We start from the raw sequence: 17,440 nt of genomic DNA on the forward strand, positions 1-17,440 counted from the left end.
TTTTGTTATGTATATTTGCATTTATCTCCATGAGAGATAGTGGTTTGTATTCATTTATTGTAGTGTACATTCAGGTTGTGAAATTTACTTGCTCTAGTTTCTTTTTGCCGCTTCTTTAAGAGACAAAATAATAGATACTAGTAATTAGTAATATAGATATTAGTAATTATAGATATTAGTAATAATTAGTAATTAGATATTATAACAAAAATGTAACATTTAGTTTGTAACATATATAGATGTGATATGTATGAAATAAGAGCACAAAAAGGTGAGGATGGAATAGAGCAAAATAGGAGTAATGTTTCTCTATCTCACTGGAATTAAGTTATGTAAATCTGAGGCTGATTCTTTTAAGATGCATATGCTAAGTCATAAAGCAAACTATTAAAAAAATAACTAAAAAGTATATAGTAAAAATCATAAAGGAGGGGAGTTACATCAGCAACATGGTGGCATAAGCTACTCCCTTTGTCTCTCCCCCTTTTGAACTACAACTAAATGGACATTCACTGACCAATGGAGGAAATTCACACAACACAACAGGATGTCTGAGAGACACATGCAGCTATACATCTGAGGGTGGATTTACTGGTCCTCCGGGAAGTGGAAATAGGTGAGCACTCCCTACCCTCCCTGGGCAGTACTGTGCGTGTGCACGATTGTTTTCCAGCCTGGCACAAGTGCCACAAAAGTGGGAACGTGCCCCAGGGTGGCAGTAGGAAGAGGTGGTGGCCCTTAGCCTGTTGCTGATCACATTCCCGGGGGGGTGAGCCCACCGTGCTCCTGTGGCCCCAAGGAGTGGCCCTGGCTCAGTCCCTATGAGAAGCCGCACTCACTAAGCACAGCATTCCGGCGGACTGCAAGCAGAGACTGCAGCAGACCTATGCACTGCACTGGGGCAAGCACACTCCAGGCCTGCGTGAGCACTCGTAGTACCACTGAGCCCTGAAAGAGGGAGTGCACCCTGGGGCAACTGTAGGAAGAAGCAGCTGCGACCCTTATCTTGCTCCTCATCACTTTCCTGGTGGGGAGTGGCAGCCCAACACACCTCTGCAGCTCCAAGGTGTGACCCTGGCTAGGTCCACAAGAAAAGTTCATCCACCCAGCACAGCATCCCAAGGGGACTGCAAGCAGGTCTACACACCAAAGCCACACTCCAGGCCCATGCAAGCACCAATAGTACCACTGAGCCCTGAAAGAGGGAGTGCGCCCTGGGGTGACTGTAGTAAGAGGTAGTGACGACCCTTAACCCATTCATATCACTTTCCTGGTGGTGGAAGAGTCCACCATGCCCCTGCGGCCCCAAGGAGTGGCCCTACCTCAGTCCCCAGGAGGAAGCCCCGCTCAGCAAGCACAGTCCACACAAGCACCTGAGCACTCTCCAGGCCGGTGCAAGCACCCGTAATACCTCCATACACTGCTGGTACGAGTGCAAACTGGTGCAGCCACAATGGAAAACAGTATGGAGATTCCTCAAAAAATCAAAGATAGAACTACCATATGATCCAGCTATTCCACTACTGGGTATTTATCCAAAGAACTTGAAAAAACCAATGTGTAAAGATACATGCACCCCTGTGTTCATTGCAGCATTATTCACAATAGCCAAGACTTGGAAGCAACCTAAGTGCCCATCAAGGGACGAATGGATAAAGAAGCTGTGTTATATATACACAATGGAATACTACTCAGTCATAAGAAATGATGAAATCCAGCCATTTGTGACAATATGGATGGACATTGAGGGTATCATGCAAAGTGAAATAAGTCAGAGGGAGAAGGTCAAATACTGTATGATCTCACTCATTAAGTAGTAGATAATAACAACAACAAGCAAACACAAAGAGACAGAGATTGGATTGGTGGTTACCAGAGGGGAGGGGTGAGGGAGGAGGGAAAAAAGGATAATTAGGCACATGTGTGTGGTGATGGATTGTAATTAGTATTTGGGAGGTGAACATGAGAACATGAAGTAATTCAGGCAGAAATAGAAATATAATGATGTATACCTGAAATTTATACAATGTTATAAACCAATGTTACTGCACTAAACAAAAAAAATTAAATAAAACAAACAAATAAACAAACAAACAAACAAAAGAAAAGAAGCTATGAGAAAATGGACTATTTCATCTACTAGATCTTTTATACAAACCTCACGGTAACCACTAAATGAAAAATCAGAGCAGAGCCACAATTCATAAAAAGAGAGAAAACCTCCTCAGAAAACCACCAAAATGAAATGGAAGTCAGAAATACAAAGGAAGAGAAACAATGGAAACATAGAACAACCAGAAAACAAGGGATAAAATGGCAGTATTAAGCCCTCAAATATTAATAATCACTCTAAATGTAAATGAATTTAATTCTCCAATCAAAAGACACAATGTAGCTGGATGGCTTATAAAACAAGATCCAACAATATGATGCCTCCAGGAAACAAACCTCAGCTCTAAAGAAAACATAGGTTCAAAGAAAACAGATGGAAGATGATACTCCAACCTAATGACAAACAAAAAAAGCAGGTGTTGCCATACTCAGACAAAGCAGACTTCTAGTTAAAAAAAAACAATTAGAGACAAAGAGGAGCAGTATATAATGATAAAAGGGACATTCCACCAAGAGGACATAACATTTATTAATATATATGCACCTGACATAGGGGCACAAAAGTACATAAAGCAACCATTAACAGACCTAAAGGGAGACATTAACAGCAACACAATAATAGGAGGGGACCTCAATACCCCACTTACATCAGTGGACGGATCATCCAGACAAAAAGTCAACAAAGAAATGGTAGATCTAAATGAAACAATTCATCAGATGGAGTTAATAGATATATATCAAGCATTTCATCCAAAAACAGCAGAATACATTCTTCTCAAGTGCACATGGATCATTCTCAAAGATAGACAATATGTTGGGAAACAACACAAGCCTCAATAAATTTAAGAAGATTGAAATCATCTCAAGCATCTTTTCTGACCATAATGCTCTGAAACTAGAAATCAACAAGAAAAAACTGGGACAGTCAAAAATATGTGGAGACTAAACAACATGCTACTGAACAACCATGGGATCAATGAAGAAATCAAAGGGGAAATTAAAAATTACCTGGAGACAAACGAAAATGAAAATACAACACACCAACTCTTATGGGATGCAGCAAAAGCAGTCATAAGGGGGAAATTCATAGCAATACAGGCCCACTTCAACAAACAAGAAAAATCTCTAATAGTAACCTTAAACTGCGCCTAACAGAACTAGAAAAAGAAGAACAAACAAAACCCAAAGTCAACAGAAGAAAGGAAATAATAAAAATCAGAGCAGAAATGAATCAAATAGAGACTAAAAAAAACAGTGGAAAGATTAATTGAACTAAGAGCTGGTTCTTTGAGAAGATAAACAAAATTGACAAACCTTTAGCCAGATTCATCAAGAAAAGAAGAGAGAAGCTTCAAATAAATAAAATTAAAATGAGAGAGGAGAAATGACAACAGATACTGTAGAAATACAAAGGATTATAAGAGAATACTGTGAAAAACTATATGTCAACAAATTGGACAACCTAGAAGAAATGGATAAATTCTTAGACTCATACAACCTCCCAAAATTGAATCAAAAAGAAATAGAAAATCTGAATAGACCAATCACAAATAGAAACTGAAACAGTAATCAAAAATCTCCCAAAAAACAAAAGTTCAGGACCAGACGGCTTCTCTGGAAAATTCTAACAAACATTCAAACAAGATTAAATACCTATCCTTCTCACACTATTCAAAAAATTGAAGATAGAACACTTCCTAACTCATTCTATGAGGCCAACATTACCTTGATACCAAAACCAGACAAGGAGAACACAAAGAAGGAAAATTATAGTCCAATATTGCTAATGAACATAGATGCAAAAATCCTCAACAAAATATTGGCAAACTGAATACAGCAATACATTAAAAGGATCATACACCATGATCAAGTGGGATTTATTCCAGGGGCACAGGGATGGTTCAAATCCACAAATCAATCAATGTAGTACACCACGTTAACTAAATGAGGACTAAGAATCACATGATCATCTCACTAGATGCAGAGAAAGTATTTGACAAATATAACATCCATTTATGATAAAAACTCTCAATAAAATGAGTATAGAAGGAAGGTACCTCCACATAATAAAGGCCATATATGACAAACCCACAGCCAACATCATACTTAATGGTGAAAACCTGAAAGCTATCCGTTTGAGAACAGGAACAAGACGAGTGTGCACAGTCTCACCAATGCTGTTCAACATAGTGCTGGAGATTTTGGCCAGAGCAATTATACAAGAGAAAAAAATAAAAGGAATCCAAATTCGAAAGGGAGAAGCAAAACTCTTGCTGTTTGCAGATGGCATGAGTTTCTATATAGAAAACCCTAAAGAATCCATCAGAAAACTATTAGAAATAATCAACAACTACAGCAACGTTGCACGGTACAAAATCAACTTACAAAAAACAGTTGCATTTCTATACACTAAAAATGAACTAACAGAAGGAGAAATCAACAATACACTTCCATTTACAATTGTAAGAAAAGGAATAAAGTATCTAGTAATTAACTTAAGCAAAGAGGTGAAAGACCTATACAATGAAAACTATAAGACATTATTGAAAGAAATTAAAGAAGATATAAAGAAATGGAAAGATATTCCATGCTCATGGGTCAGAAGAATCAACATAGTTAAAATGTCCATACTACCTAAAGCAATCCACAGATTCAATGCAATCCCTATCAGAATCTCAACAACATTCTTCATGGAAATAGAAGAAAGAATCCTAAAATTTATATGGAACAGCAAAAGACCCCGAATAGCCAAAGCCATACTGAGAAAAAAGAACAAAGCTGGAAGCATAACAATCCCTGACTTCAAAATGTACTATAAAGCTATAATAATTAAACCAGCATGGTACTGGCACAAAAACAGACACACAGATCAATGCAAAAGAATTGAAAGCCCAGAAATAAAACCACACATTAAGGACAGTTAATCTTCGACAAAGGAGCCAAGAACATACAATGGAGGAAGAAACGTCTCTTCAATAAATGGTGCTTGGAAAACTGGATAGCCACAGGTAAAAGAAGGAAAGTAGACTATTATCTTACACTATACATAAAAATTAACTCAAAATGCATTAAAGACTTGAAGGTAAGACCTGAAACCATAAAACTCCTAGAAGAAAATATAGGCAGTACACTATATGACATCGGTCTTAGTAGCATCTTTTCAAATACCATGTCTACTTGGGCTAAAGAAACAACAGAAAAAGTTAACAAATGGGACTACATCAGACTAAGAAGCTTCTGCAAAGCAAAGGAAACTATGAAAAAAATGAAGACAACCCACCAACTGGGAAAAAATACATGCAAATCATTTATCTGACAAAGGGTTGATCCTAAAAATATACGAAGAACTCATACACCTCAACAACAACAAAAAAACAAACAACCCAATCAAAAAATGGGCAGAGGACATGAACAGACATTTTTCCAAAGAAGATATACAGATGACCAACAGGTACATGAAAAGATGTTCGGCATCACTAATAATCAGGGAAATGCAAATCAAAACTGCAATGAGATATCACCTTGCAGATATGGCTATAATTAGCAAGACAAAAATTAACAAATGTTGGAGAGAATGTGGAGAAAAGGGAACCCTCATGCACCACTGGCAGAATGCCAACTGGTGCAGACACTATGGAAAACAGTATGGAGATTTCTCAAAAAATTAAAAATAGAAATACCATACAATCGAGCTATCCCACTACTGGAAAAAAAGTCATAAAGGCATTAAAATTTTACTATACACAATATTTACCTAATGCAAAAGAAAACAGTAAAGAAGGAGTAGCAGAACAGGAAAGGTTTGTGACTTTTTTTTGTGTGTGTGAGGAAGATTGGCCCTGAGTTAACATCTGTTGCAAATCTTCCTCTATTTTTGTATGTGGGATGCTACCACATCATAGCTTGATGAGCAGTGTGTACGTCCACACCTAGGATCCAAACCCACAAACCCTGGACCACTGAAGCAGAGCATGGGAACTTAACCACAATGCCACCAGGCCAGCCCAAGATTTGAGACATTTAGAAAACAAAGAATAAAATGGCAGATGTAAATTTAATTACATCCATAATAATATTAAATGTGTATGGATTAAACAATCCAATTAAAAGTTAGAGAATGTCAGACTAGAGTAAAATTCTGATTATATTCTATCTATAGGAGATACTTTTTAGATTCAATGAAACAAATAGTTTGAAAGTAAATAAACAGAAAAAGATACGTCACGCAAACAGTAACATTAAGGAGACTTTTTTTGTACATTTATATCTTTCACCAAATTTGGGAAGTGTGTTCCTCCATTATTTCTTCAAATATTTTTCACTCTACCATTTCTACCATTTCTATCTCTTCTTTTGAGACTCTGATGACACAACTGATAGAACTTTTCTTATTATACCACAAGTCCCTGAGATCCAGTTAATTATTTTTAATATGTTTTTGTCTGTTTTTTTTAGATTAGATAGATTGATCTATCTTCAAATTCAATGATTATTTTCTCTGTCATCTCCATTCTGCTATTTTGCCCATCCAGTGAATTTACTTCAGTATATATATTTTCATTTTCTTAAATTTCCATTTGGTTCTACTTTATATTTTCTATTTATTTTCTGAATTTTTTTTAATTCCATCATCAAAATAAGAATAAACAAAATGTTACATATACATATAATGAAATATTATTCTGCTATGGAAAGAAATGAAATTCTGACACATGCTACAACATGGATGAAACTTGAAAACACTTTACTAAGTAAAATAATCAAAGCACAAAGGGACAAATATATTATTCCACTTATATGAGGATGTGGAATGGGAAAATTTATACAGACAGAAAGTAGAATAGAGATTAACACGGTCTGGGGGGGGGAGAAGAGAATGGGATATTATTATTTAATGGATATAGATTTTCTATTTGGAATGATGAAAAGTTCTGAAAATGTATAGTGGTGATATTTACACATTGTGAATTGCCTTTAATGTCACCAAATTATACACTTAAAAATGGGAAATTTTATGTTATATATTACACCACAATAAAATGTAAATGAATGGAAATATATATACAAAGCAAATAATCAAAAGAAACCTAGCCTAACTATATTAATATCATACTAACTGCAATTAAAGCAAAGAAAAGTTCTAGGGATGAAGAGGACCATTATATAATAATAAAAGGGCCAATATATCGAAAATATATAAGAATTCTAAATATGTACGAACCTAACAACAGGAATCGCAAAAAAACAATGTTATAGGATTAAAAGGAGAAGTAGAAAAATTCAAAATTATTAATAGAGAATTAAACTCCATACCATCCATAATACATAAAGCAAAGAAACAGAATATCAGCAAAAATATATAGACAATCTCAGGAACAATATCAACCAATTTGACCTAGTTGGTACTTGTAAACCATTTCAATAAACATCAGCAGAATGTATATTATTTTCAAATGCACATAAAATATTTATCAAGATAGATCATCTTTTGGGTTATAAAACAAGCCTTAAGAAATCAAAAGAATTCAAATTATACAAAATATATTATCTGACCACAAGCGAATGTAATAACAGAAATCAATAACAGAATATTTAGTACATAAATAATTAGAAATTAAACAAAACCATTTATAAAAAAATCCATGGGTAAAAAAGGTAGTCCTCCCAAAAATTAGAAAATAATTTCTGTTGTTAACCACTTTTTTTGGGTATAATTGACATATCAAAAGCTGTACATATGTAATGTACACAACTTAATGAGTTTGGAGGTAAGTATATATCTGTAAATCCATACCAGCAATCTGTGCCATAAACATATCCATCACCACAGAAATTTTCCTCCCCTTTCTTTATTATTATTATTTTATGATAAAAACACAACATAAGACTTACCCTCTTTTCAAAATTATAAGTATACAACACAATATCGTTAAGTTTAGATGTTATACCATACACTAGATCCCTAGGACTTATGCAGCTTGTATAACTTAAGTGTTGTACCCTTAGGTAACACGTCCCATTTCCCCACCTCCCAACCACTGTCAACCACCATTCTACTCTCTGCTACTATGAGTTTGCCTATTTTAGATTCCTCATATAAGTGGTATCATGTAGTATTTGCCCTCCTGTGTATGGCTTATTTTACTTACAATAATGTCTTCCAGATTTATTCACGTTCTTGCAAATAGGAGGATTTCATTTTTTCAAAGGCTGAATAACATTTAATTGTATGTATATGCCACATTTTCTTTATGCATTCATCCATTGATGGGCACTTAGGTAGTTTCCATTTCTTAGCTATTGTAAATAATGCTACAACGAACATTGGAGTGCAAATATCTCTTTGGGGTAGTGACTTTCTTTCCTTCAGATATATACCCAGAAGTAGAATTGCTGGATCATAGGATAGTTCTATTTTTAATTGTTTGAGAAACTTCCACGTTATTTTCCATAGTGGCTGCACCAATTTACATTCCCACAAACAGTGCACAAGGGGTCCCTTTTCTCCACATGCTCACCAACACTTGTTATCTCTTGTCATTCCTATCGTAGCCATTTAGCCATTCTAACAGATGTGAGGTGATTTCTCATTGTGGTTTTGACTTGTACTTTCCTAATGATTAGTGGTGTTGAGCACCTTTTCATATACTGGTTGGCCATTTGTATGTCTTCTTTTGAGAAATATATATTTAATTTTTTGCCCATTTTAATTGGGAAATATATATATATATATACAATTGTGAATTATAATAAGAAACATATATTTGGTCTTGGTCCCCATTTATAGGAGAGAGCTCCTAAAAGCATTGGAGTATCCTAAATAATAAAAGAGATAAAGGTGTATTTTGTTATATTAATGAGTTGACTTTTGAAAAGCACCTAGGTAACCTAAGGATGGGGACCAGTTGCCAAATGACCCAACCATGTGACTAGAAGGTTGGAACTTTCAGCCCCACCCCCAACATCCAGGGAGGGGAGAGGCTCTGGAAATTGAAACAATGGCCAATGGCCAGTGATTTAATCAATCATGACTATGTAATGAAGCCTCCATAAAAACCCAAAGGGTTCAGAGAGCTTCTGGGTTGATGAATACTTGGAGATTTGAGGAAAGTGGTGTACACAGAGAAAGCCTGGATGCTCCATGCCCTTTCCCCATATCTTGCCCTATGCATCTCTTCCAACTGGCTGTTCCGGAGTTACATCCTTTTATTAAAAAACTGATAATCTAGTAAGTAAAATATTTCTCTGAGTTCTGTGAGCCATTCTAGCAAATTAACCAAACCTGAGGAGGAGGTTGTTGGAACCTCCAATCTATAACCAGTCAGTCATAAATACAGGTGACATCCTGGACTTGCAATTGGGATCTGAAGTAAGAGGGGGACAGTCTTGTAGGACTGAGCCCTTAACCTGTGGAATCTAATGCCATCTCTGGGTAAATAGTGTCAGAATTTAGTTGAATTGTAGGACACTCAGCTGGTGTCTGAGAATTGCTTGGTGGTGTGGGGAAAACCCACACACACACACTGGAATTGAAGACCAGAATCATTTATACATATATATATTTATAAATATATATATATTTGCTATTAGTTGTAGGAATTTCTTATATATTTTGAATATCAACCCTTTATCAGATACAGGATTTGCAAGTACTTTTTCCCATTCTGTAGGTTGCCTTTTCTTTTTGTTGATTATTTGTTTCCTTTGCCGTGCAGAAGCTTTTCAGTTAGATATAATCCCATCTGTCTAATTTTGCTTTTGCTGACTGTATTTTTGATGTCATATGCCAGAAATCTTTGCCAACACCAATGCCAAGAATCTTTTTCCCAATGTTTTCTTCTAGGAGTTTTCTGGTGTCAGGTCTTACATTTAAGTCTGTAATCCATTTTGAGTTGATTTTTGTTGATGGTGTAAGAATCCTATTTCATTTTTTTTACATGTGGATATCCAGTTTTTCCAATATCATTTATTGAAGAGACTACCCTTTCCCCATTGTGTAGTTTTGGCATCCATGTCAAAGATCAGTTGGCCATGTATGTGTGGGTTTAATTCTGAGCTATCTATTCTGTTCCATTGGTCTATATGTCAGTTTTTATGACAGTACCATACAATTTTCATTACAGCTTTGTGATATAGTTTGAAATCAAGAAGTAGGATGCCTCCAGTTTTTTTCTTCCTGCTCAAAATTGCTTTGGCTATTTGGAATCTTTTGCCATTCCATGTGAATTTAAGGATTCTTTTTAAAAATTTATTTGTGTAACAAAAGCAATTGGGATTTCGTTGGGAATTGCATTGAATCTGTAGATTGCTTTCAGAGATATGGATATTTTAACAACATTAATTCTTCCAATTTATAAACATGAGATGTATTTACCTTTATTTGTGTCTTTTTAAAATTATTTCATCAATGTTTTATAGTTTTCAGTGTACAAGTTTTTCACTTCCTTGGTTTAATTTATTCTTAAGTATTTTATTCTTTCTGTCGCTAATGTAAAAGAGATTGTTTTCTCAATAGAAACACAACTGATTTTTGCATGTTTATTTTGTATCTACAACTTTATTGAATTTGCTTATTAGTACTAACAGTTTTTTTTTATGGAATCTTTAATGTTTTCTACATAGAAGATAACGTTATCTACAAACAGATAAATTTACTTCTTTTCTGATTTGGATTCTTTTTATTTATTTTTCTTGCCTAACAAGACTTCCAGTACTATGCTGAATAAAAGTGGCAAGAGTGGGCATCCTTGATTTATTCTGCATCTTAGAGGAAAATTTTCAGTTTTTCATCATTGAGTGTGTTCGCTATGAGCTTTTCATATATGGCCTTGATTTTGTTGAGGTAAATTCCTTCTTTACCTAATTAGTTTAGAGTTTTTTATAATGAAATATTATTGAATTTTGTCAAATGCTTTTTTTGCACCTATAGAGAAGATTATATGATTTTCATCCTTAATTATGTTAATGTGATGTATCACGTTGATTGACTTGTGTATATTGAACCATACTTGCATCTTGGGAAAAAAATCCCATTTCGTCGTGGTGTATGATTCTTTTAATGTGCTGTTGAATTTTGTTTGCTAGTATTTAATTGGGAATTTTTGAATCTATGTTCATCAGGATTATTGGTCTATAGTTTTTTCTTCTTGAGGACTCTTTGTCTGGCTTAGGTATCAGGGTGACGGTGACCTCAGAAAATGAGATCCAAACTATTCCCTCTTCTTCTACTTTAAAAAAAAATAAGGATTGGCATTAATTCTTCCTTAAATGTTTACTAGAATTCACCCATGAAACCATCTGGTCTGGGGCTTTTCTTTGTTGAGAGGTTTTTGATTACTGATTTAATCTCCTTATTTATTATTGGTATGTTCAGATTTTCTATTTCTTCCCGATTCAGTCTTGGTATGTGGCATGTTTCTATGAACTTATCCATTTCTTCTAGATTTGCCAATTTATTGGCATATAGTCATTCATAATAGTTCCTTACGATCTTTGTGATTTCTATGGCATCTGTCTTCTATTTCATTTCTGATTTTATTTATTTGAGCATTCTCCTTTTTTATTTAGTCATGTTAAGGTTATGTCAATTTTGTTTATCTTTTCAATAAATCAACTGAGTTTCATTGACTTTTGCTATTCTTTTTCTATTTTCTATTTCATTTATTCTGCTCTAATTTTTATTATGTCCTTCCTTCTGCTAAATTTGGGTTTAGTTTGTTCTATTTCTAGTTCCTTTAGACATAAAGTTAGATTTTTTTATTTGAGATTTTTCCTCCATTCTAATATGTGTTTATCACTATAAACTTCTTTCTTAGTACTGCCTTTTTTCCATCCCATAAATTTTGGTATGTTGTGTTTTCATTGTTTGTCTCAAGATATTTTCTAACTTCCCTTTTGATTTCTTCTTTGGCCCAATGGTTGTTCAAAAATGTCTTGTTTAATTTCCATTTATTTGTAAATTTTCCCATTTTTTTATATTATTGACTACCAGCTTCATTCCATTGTGTTCATGAAAGATACTTGGGACAATTTTAACCTTCTTAAATTTGTTAAAACTTGTTTTGTGAACTAGCATATGACCTATACTGGAGAATATTTCTTGTGCACTTGAGCAGAATTTGTATTCTGATGCTGCTAATTGGATTATTCTGTATATGTCTGTTATGTCTGTTTTGTCTATAGTGTTGTTCAAGTCTGCTGTTTTCTTATTGATTTTCTGTCTTGATGTTCTATCCACTATTGAAAGTGGGTTATTTAAATCTTCTTATATAATTATATTGCTGTCTATTTCTCTTTTCAGTTCTATCAATGTTTGCATTATATATTTATGTGCTTTTATGTTGGGTGCTTATATATTTATAATTGTATTTTCCTGTTGAATTGACCCTTTTATCACTATATAATGATCTTTGTCTCCTGTGCAAATTTTTGACAAAGTCTATTTTTCTGCTATAAATAAAGCCACTCCTGCTCTCTTTTGGTTACCTTGCATTGAATATCTTTTTCCGTTCCTTTACTTTCAGCCATTTTGTGTCCTTAAACCTAAGTGAGTCTCTTGTAGAAAACATATAGTTTGATTTCGTTGGTTTTTTCTATTCAGTCACTCTATGTCTTTTGATTACTGAGTTTAGTCTGTTTACATTTAAAGTAATTATTGATAGTTAAGGACTGACTATTGTCATTTTGTTAATTATTTTCTCTCTGTCTTGTACTTTTTCTGTCTCTCTGTTCCTCTTTTTCTGTCTTTATGTTTAATTGATTTTTGTATTGATATGCTTTAATTACTTTCTCTTTTTTTCCCTGTAACTTCTTTAGGTATTTCCTTTGTGGCTAACCATGAAGCTAACATGAAACAACTTATAGTTATAACACTGTGCTTTAATCTGATAACAACTTAATTTTAATTGCACACAAAAACTACACTTTTACTTCTCCCCTCAGCACTTTATGTTATTGATGTCACAATTTACATCTTTTATGTTGTGCATCCATTAACAGATTTCTTTTAGTTGTAATTATTTTTAGTACTTTAGTCTTTTAACTTTTATACTGGGATTAATAGTGTTTTATACACCACCATTACAGTATTAGAGTTTTCTGAATTTGACTATGTATTTACCTTTAATAGTAAGATTTATACTTTTATATGCATTTGCATTGATGTTTAGCATTCTTTTATTTCAACTTGAAGAACTACTATTAGTATTTCTTGTAAGGCAGGTCTAATGGTGACATACTCCCTCAGTTTTTGTTTGCCTAGAAAAGTTTTTTATCTTACCTTCATTTTTAAAGCATACTTTTTCTGTGTATAGTATTTTTGGTTGACAGTATTTTCCTTTCAGCATTTTAAATATATCATCCCACTCTCTTCTGTCCTGCAAAATTTCTGCTGAAAAATCCACTTATCGTCTTAAGGGGGTTCCCTTGTATGTGATGCGTCACATTTCTCTCACTGCTTTCAAAATTCTCTCTTGGTCTTCTGTCAGTATAGACCTCTTTAGTTTTAACATATTCTGGATCCATCAGGCTTCATGAATCTGGTTGTCAATTTTACTCCCCATATTTGGGAAGTTTTCAGCCATTATTTCTATAAATGAGTTTTTGTTCTTTTTTCTTTCTCGAACTTCTTTTTTTTTTTATAATTTTATTTATTTATTTATTTATTTATTTTCCCCAAAGCCACAGTAGATAGTTGTATGGCATAGCTACACATCCTTCTAGTTGCTGTATGTGGGATGCAGCCTCAGCATGGCCGGACAAGCAGTGCGTCAGTGTGCACCCGGGATCTGAACCCGGGCCGCCAGCAGCAGAGCGTGTGCACTTAACCGTTAAGCCACAGGGCCAGCCCTGATCAATATTTTTGATAGTTGTAGAAATTTTCAGACGTTCTTTTGTTTTTCTGAATTTGCATATGTTATATTTTTCTTAGAATTTGAAAATTTCATTTAATTTTCCTATTTTTTTAATTTTTTGTTTATTGCAGTGACATTGGTTTATAACATTGTATAAATTTCAGGTGTACATCATTATACTTCTATTTCTGCATACATTACATCATGTTCACCACCCAAATACTAACTACAACCCATACCCACACACTTGTGCCGAATTATCCCTTTCGACCTCCTCCCTCCCCACTTCCCCTCTGGTAACCCCCAATCCAATCTCTGTCTCTATGTGTTTGTTTATTGTTGTTATTATCTACTACTTAATAAAGGAAATCATACGGTATTTGACCTTCTCCCTCTGACATATTTCACTTTGCATAATACCCTCAATGTCCATCCATGTTGTCACAAATGGCTGGATTTCATCGTTTCTTATGGCTGAGTAGTATTCCAATGTGTATATATACCACATCTTCTTTATCCATTCGTCCCTTGATGGGCACTTAGGTTGCTTCCAAGTCTTGGCTATTGTGAATAACGCTGCAATGAACACAGGGGTGCATCGAACTTCTATAATGTGTATATTAGTTCATTTTATGGAGTCCCCTAAGTCCTGTAGACTTTATTCACTCTTTCCATTTTTTTTTTGTACTTCCGACTGGATGATTTCAAATGACTGTATTCAAGTTCACTGGTTCTTCCTTCTGCTTGATTGAGTCTGATGTTGAAGCTGTCTATTGATATTTTCAGTTCAGTCATTGTATTCTTCATCTCCAACATTTTTGTTTGGTTCTTTTTTATAGTTTCTCTTTGTTGAACTACTCATTATGTTCATGTATTATTTTCCTGATTTCATTTAGTTTTCCATTTGTGTACTCTAATAGCTCACTGAGCTTCTTTAAGAAGACTATTTTGAATTCTTCATCATAAAACTCATAGATCTTCAATTCTTTGGGGTTGATTACTAGAGCTTTTTTTATCCCTTTGGTAGTGTCATGTTTTCCTAATTTTTTGTCATCCTTGTAGCTTGGTGTTAGTCTCTGTACATTTGAAAAAGTTATCACCTCTTCCAGTCTTTACAGGCTGGTTTTAGAAGAGAAAGACCTTCACCAGACAGCCAGTCTAGGGATTCTGGTGATCTTTCAAATATTTTGTATGAATGAACAAGCTCTTCTCCTCTCACTCCTTCCTGGGGAGGGAGGGAGTCTTGGGACTGTGTGTGTTCTCTTGATCCCACAGAGTCAAGCTGAATGCTAAGAACCACCCACTTCTTTTCCCACTCCTTGGCCTGATATGTCAGGGCATTGAGTACAAGCACCACTTCTCTCTCTCTCACTCCTGAAGGACATATCTTAGGATTATGTTCCTTCTCCCTACCCCACAGTGCCGTACCATGTGCTGAGAGTCACCCATCCCTTTTCCCTAGGGTAGCACACTGAGGTGCCAGGATGATGAATGCAAACTCCGCTTTTCTCTCTCTCTCCTAAAGGAGCACTCTGAGTGTTCTTGACCTTCACTCAATCCTGTGCAGTAGAACTGGCTGCTGAGATCTATGCTTGCTGCTGAGATCCACATACTATCTTCAGGGGTATGTGGGGCATCAGCTGCAGAGGTGCACAAGTCACTGGCTGTGGGAGTGAACGGGGTGCCACCTGCAAGTGTGCACTGGTCAGTTGTTAAGATTCACATATCATTTCTATGGGCCCCTGACCCTTTTCTCTAAATTTAATTGCCCCCAGATGATCCATCCATGTCATTTCTTGAGCATCATTGTTGCAAAGAGATAGAAGTGGACCTTTCAGGACGTTCTGTCAAAGGCTGGGGAAGCCACACTCTCACTTTGCTCTCTCTTTGCCCTGTAGGAGAAGTTGTGGGTGGGAAGAATTTCAGTACTGAACTGTGCCAGCTTGAGGGAGGGGTGACACGGGTAAACATGAAACTGTTCTTACCCTTTCAATGAAACTGATTTCAGGTTTTGTGCCTCACCAGTGTGCTAGGACCTCTCAACTGGACTCTGACGTGCTCATAAATGTATTTTTGCCCATGGATGGTTGTTAAATTCATGTTTTATTGAGGGTGGGAGTGAGGGCTAGACATCTTGCTGACATCACCCTCTCATCTAGAAAGTACTTTGAATGTAAATTAAAATTTGTGTGAGGCATGGAATATTTTTATACTGCTTTAGTGAGACAATTTATATACCATAAAATTCATCTTTTAAAACGCACAATTCCGTTATGCTTACTATATTCACAGAATTATGCAACCACATCACCACAACCAATTTGGGCACATTTTTATCACACCAAAAAGGAACCCTGTACCTATTAGCAATCACTCCCAGTTCCTTCCTCTGTTCAGCCCTGTAATTTTAACCCCATTACAAAGTTTAGTTCTCTAGTTCAATTCAATCGTGATTGCTATTTCTTATGCTTTTTTCCCCTTGATTTTATATTTGATTGAAAGTTTGTGTAAAAAAATATTGTAGGAGAAACATTTTCTTTAAGGATTTTCAAGTTTGGGGTTTTTCTGCCTTCTCTTTTGACCAGCATGTGGAGAATTGTGAGAGTAGGTCTGATTCTTAAAAAAATTATTATATATGATTTGGTTTTTCTTTGTTTGATGGTAGAACAAATTTTTCTTTATTATTTAAAGTTCAATACTTTTAGGATATATATACATATAGATTATCATGTATTTGCTATAATATATATTATATTACATATATCATGCATATAAACTATGATGCACTATACATATACAGAATATAGTCTAATACACAATTCATTTTACATATGTCATATATATTATGGTTAATGTATTTAATAAGTTAAATAACGTGTTATATAGACTATATTATATATGTGTGGTCCATTATTTTCTATATAATAATAAATTTATATAATATACATGATAAATAATATATGTCTATGTATCTATGTATCATCTACAAGTATATCCATACATACTGTGTCAATGTTTCTCTGGGACATAGTTTAAACTTTTAATTAGAAGGTTCAAACATTTTATTCATAAATTATACTTAAATATTTGTTCATTTCATCCTTTTGTCTTATAATATATTTAAGTTGATCCTGTACTACTTCTTTTGTAAATATCTCATCTTTGAATGTGTTGGATTTTTTCAGGGTCGGCTATTGACCACAAGTTTTCCTGGTGGAGAGGCATGAACTGTATTCCAGGCTTTTAGTAATTTTGCTTGTTATCCAGAGTCATGTGTGCTTGTGTGTATGTGCAGTAATTCAGATGTTACTTCTCTCCAACTATCTCTGATGGTTCGCAATATCCAGGATGGTTCGCAATCTAATCCCTCTTCTCCCACCTGTTACAAGAGCAGATTGCTTTTGAAAATTTGACTCTTCTATGTGTTTATGCCTGCTTCCTCTTTACAGAACCAAAGTGTGTAGTTGGTGTTAAAG

Source organism: Ceratotherium simum, chromosome X, assembly GCF_057802395.1.
Source record: "Ceratotherium simum simum isolate JZ-2026a chromosome X, ASM5780239v1, whole genome shotgun sequence".
NCBI classification, from domain to species: Eukaryota; Metazoa; Chordata; class Mammalia; order Perissodactyla; family Rhinocerotidae; genus Ceratotherium; species Ceratotherium simum.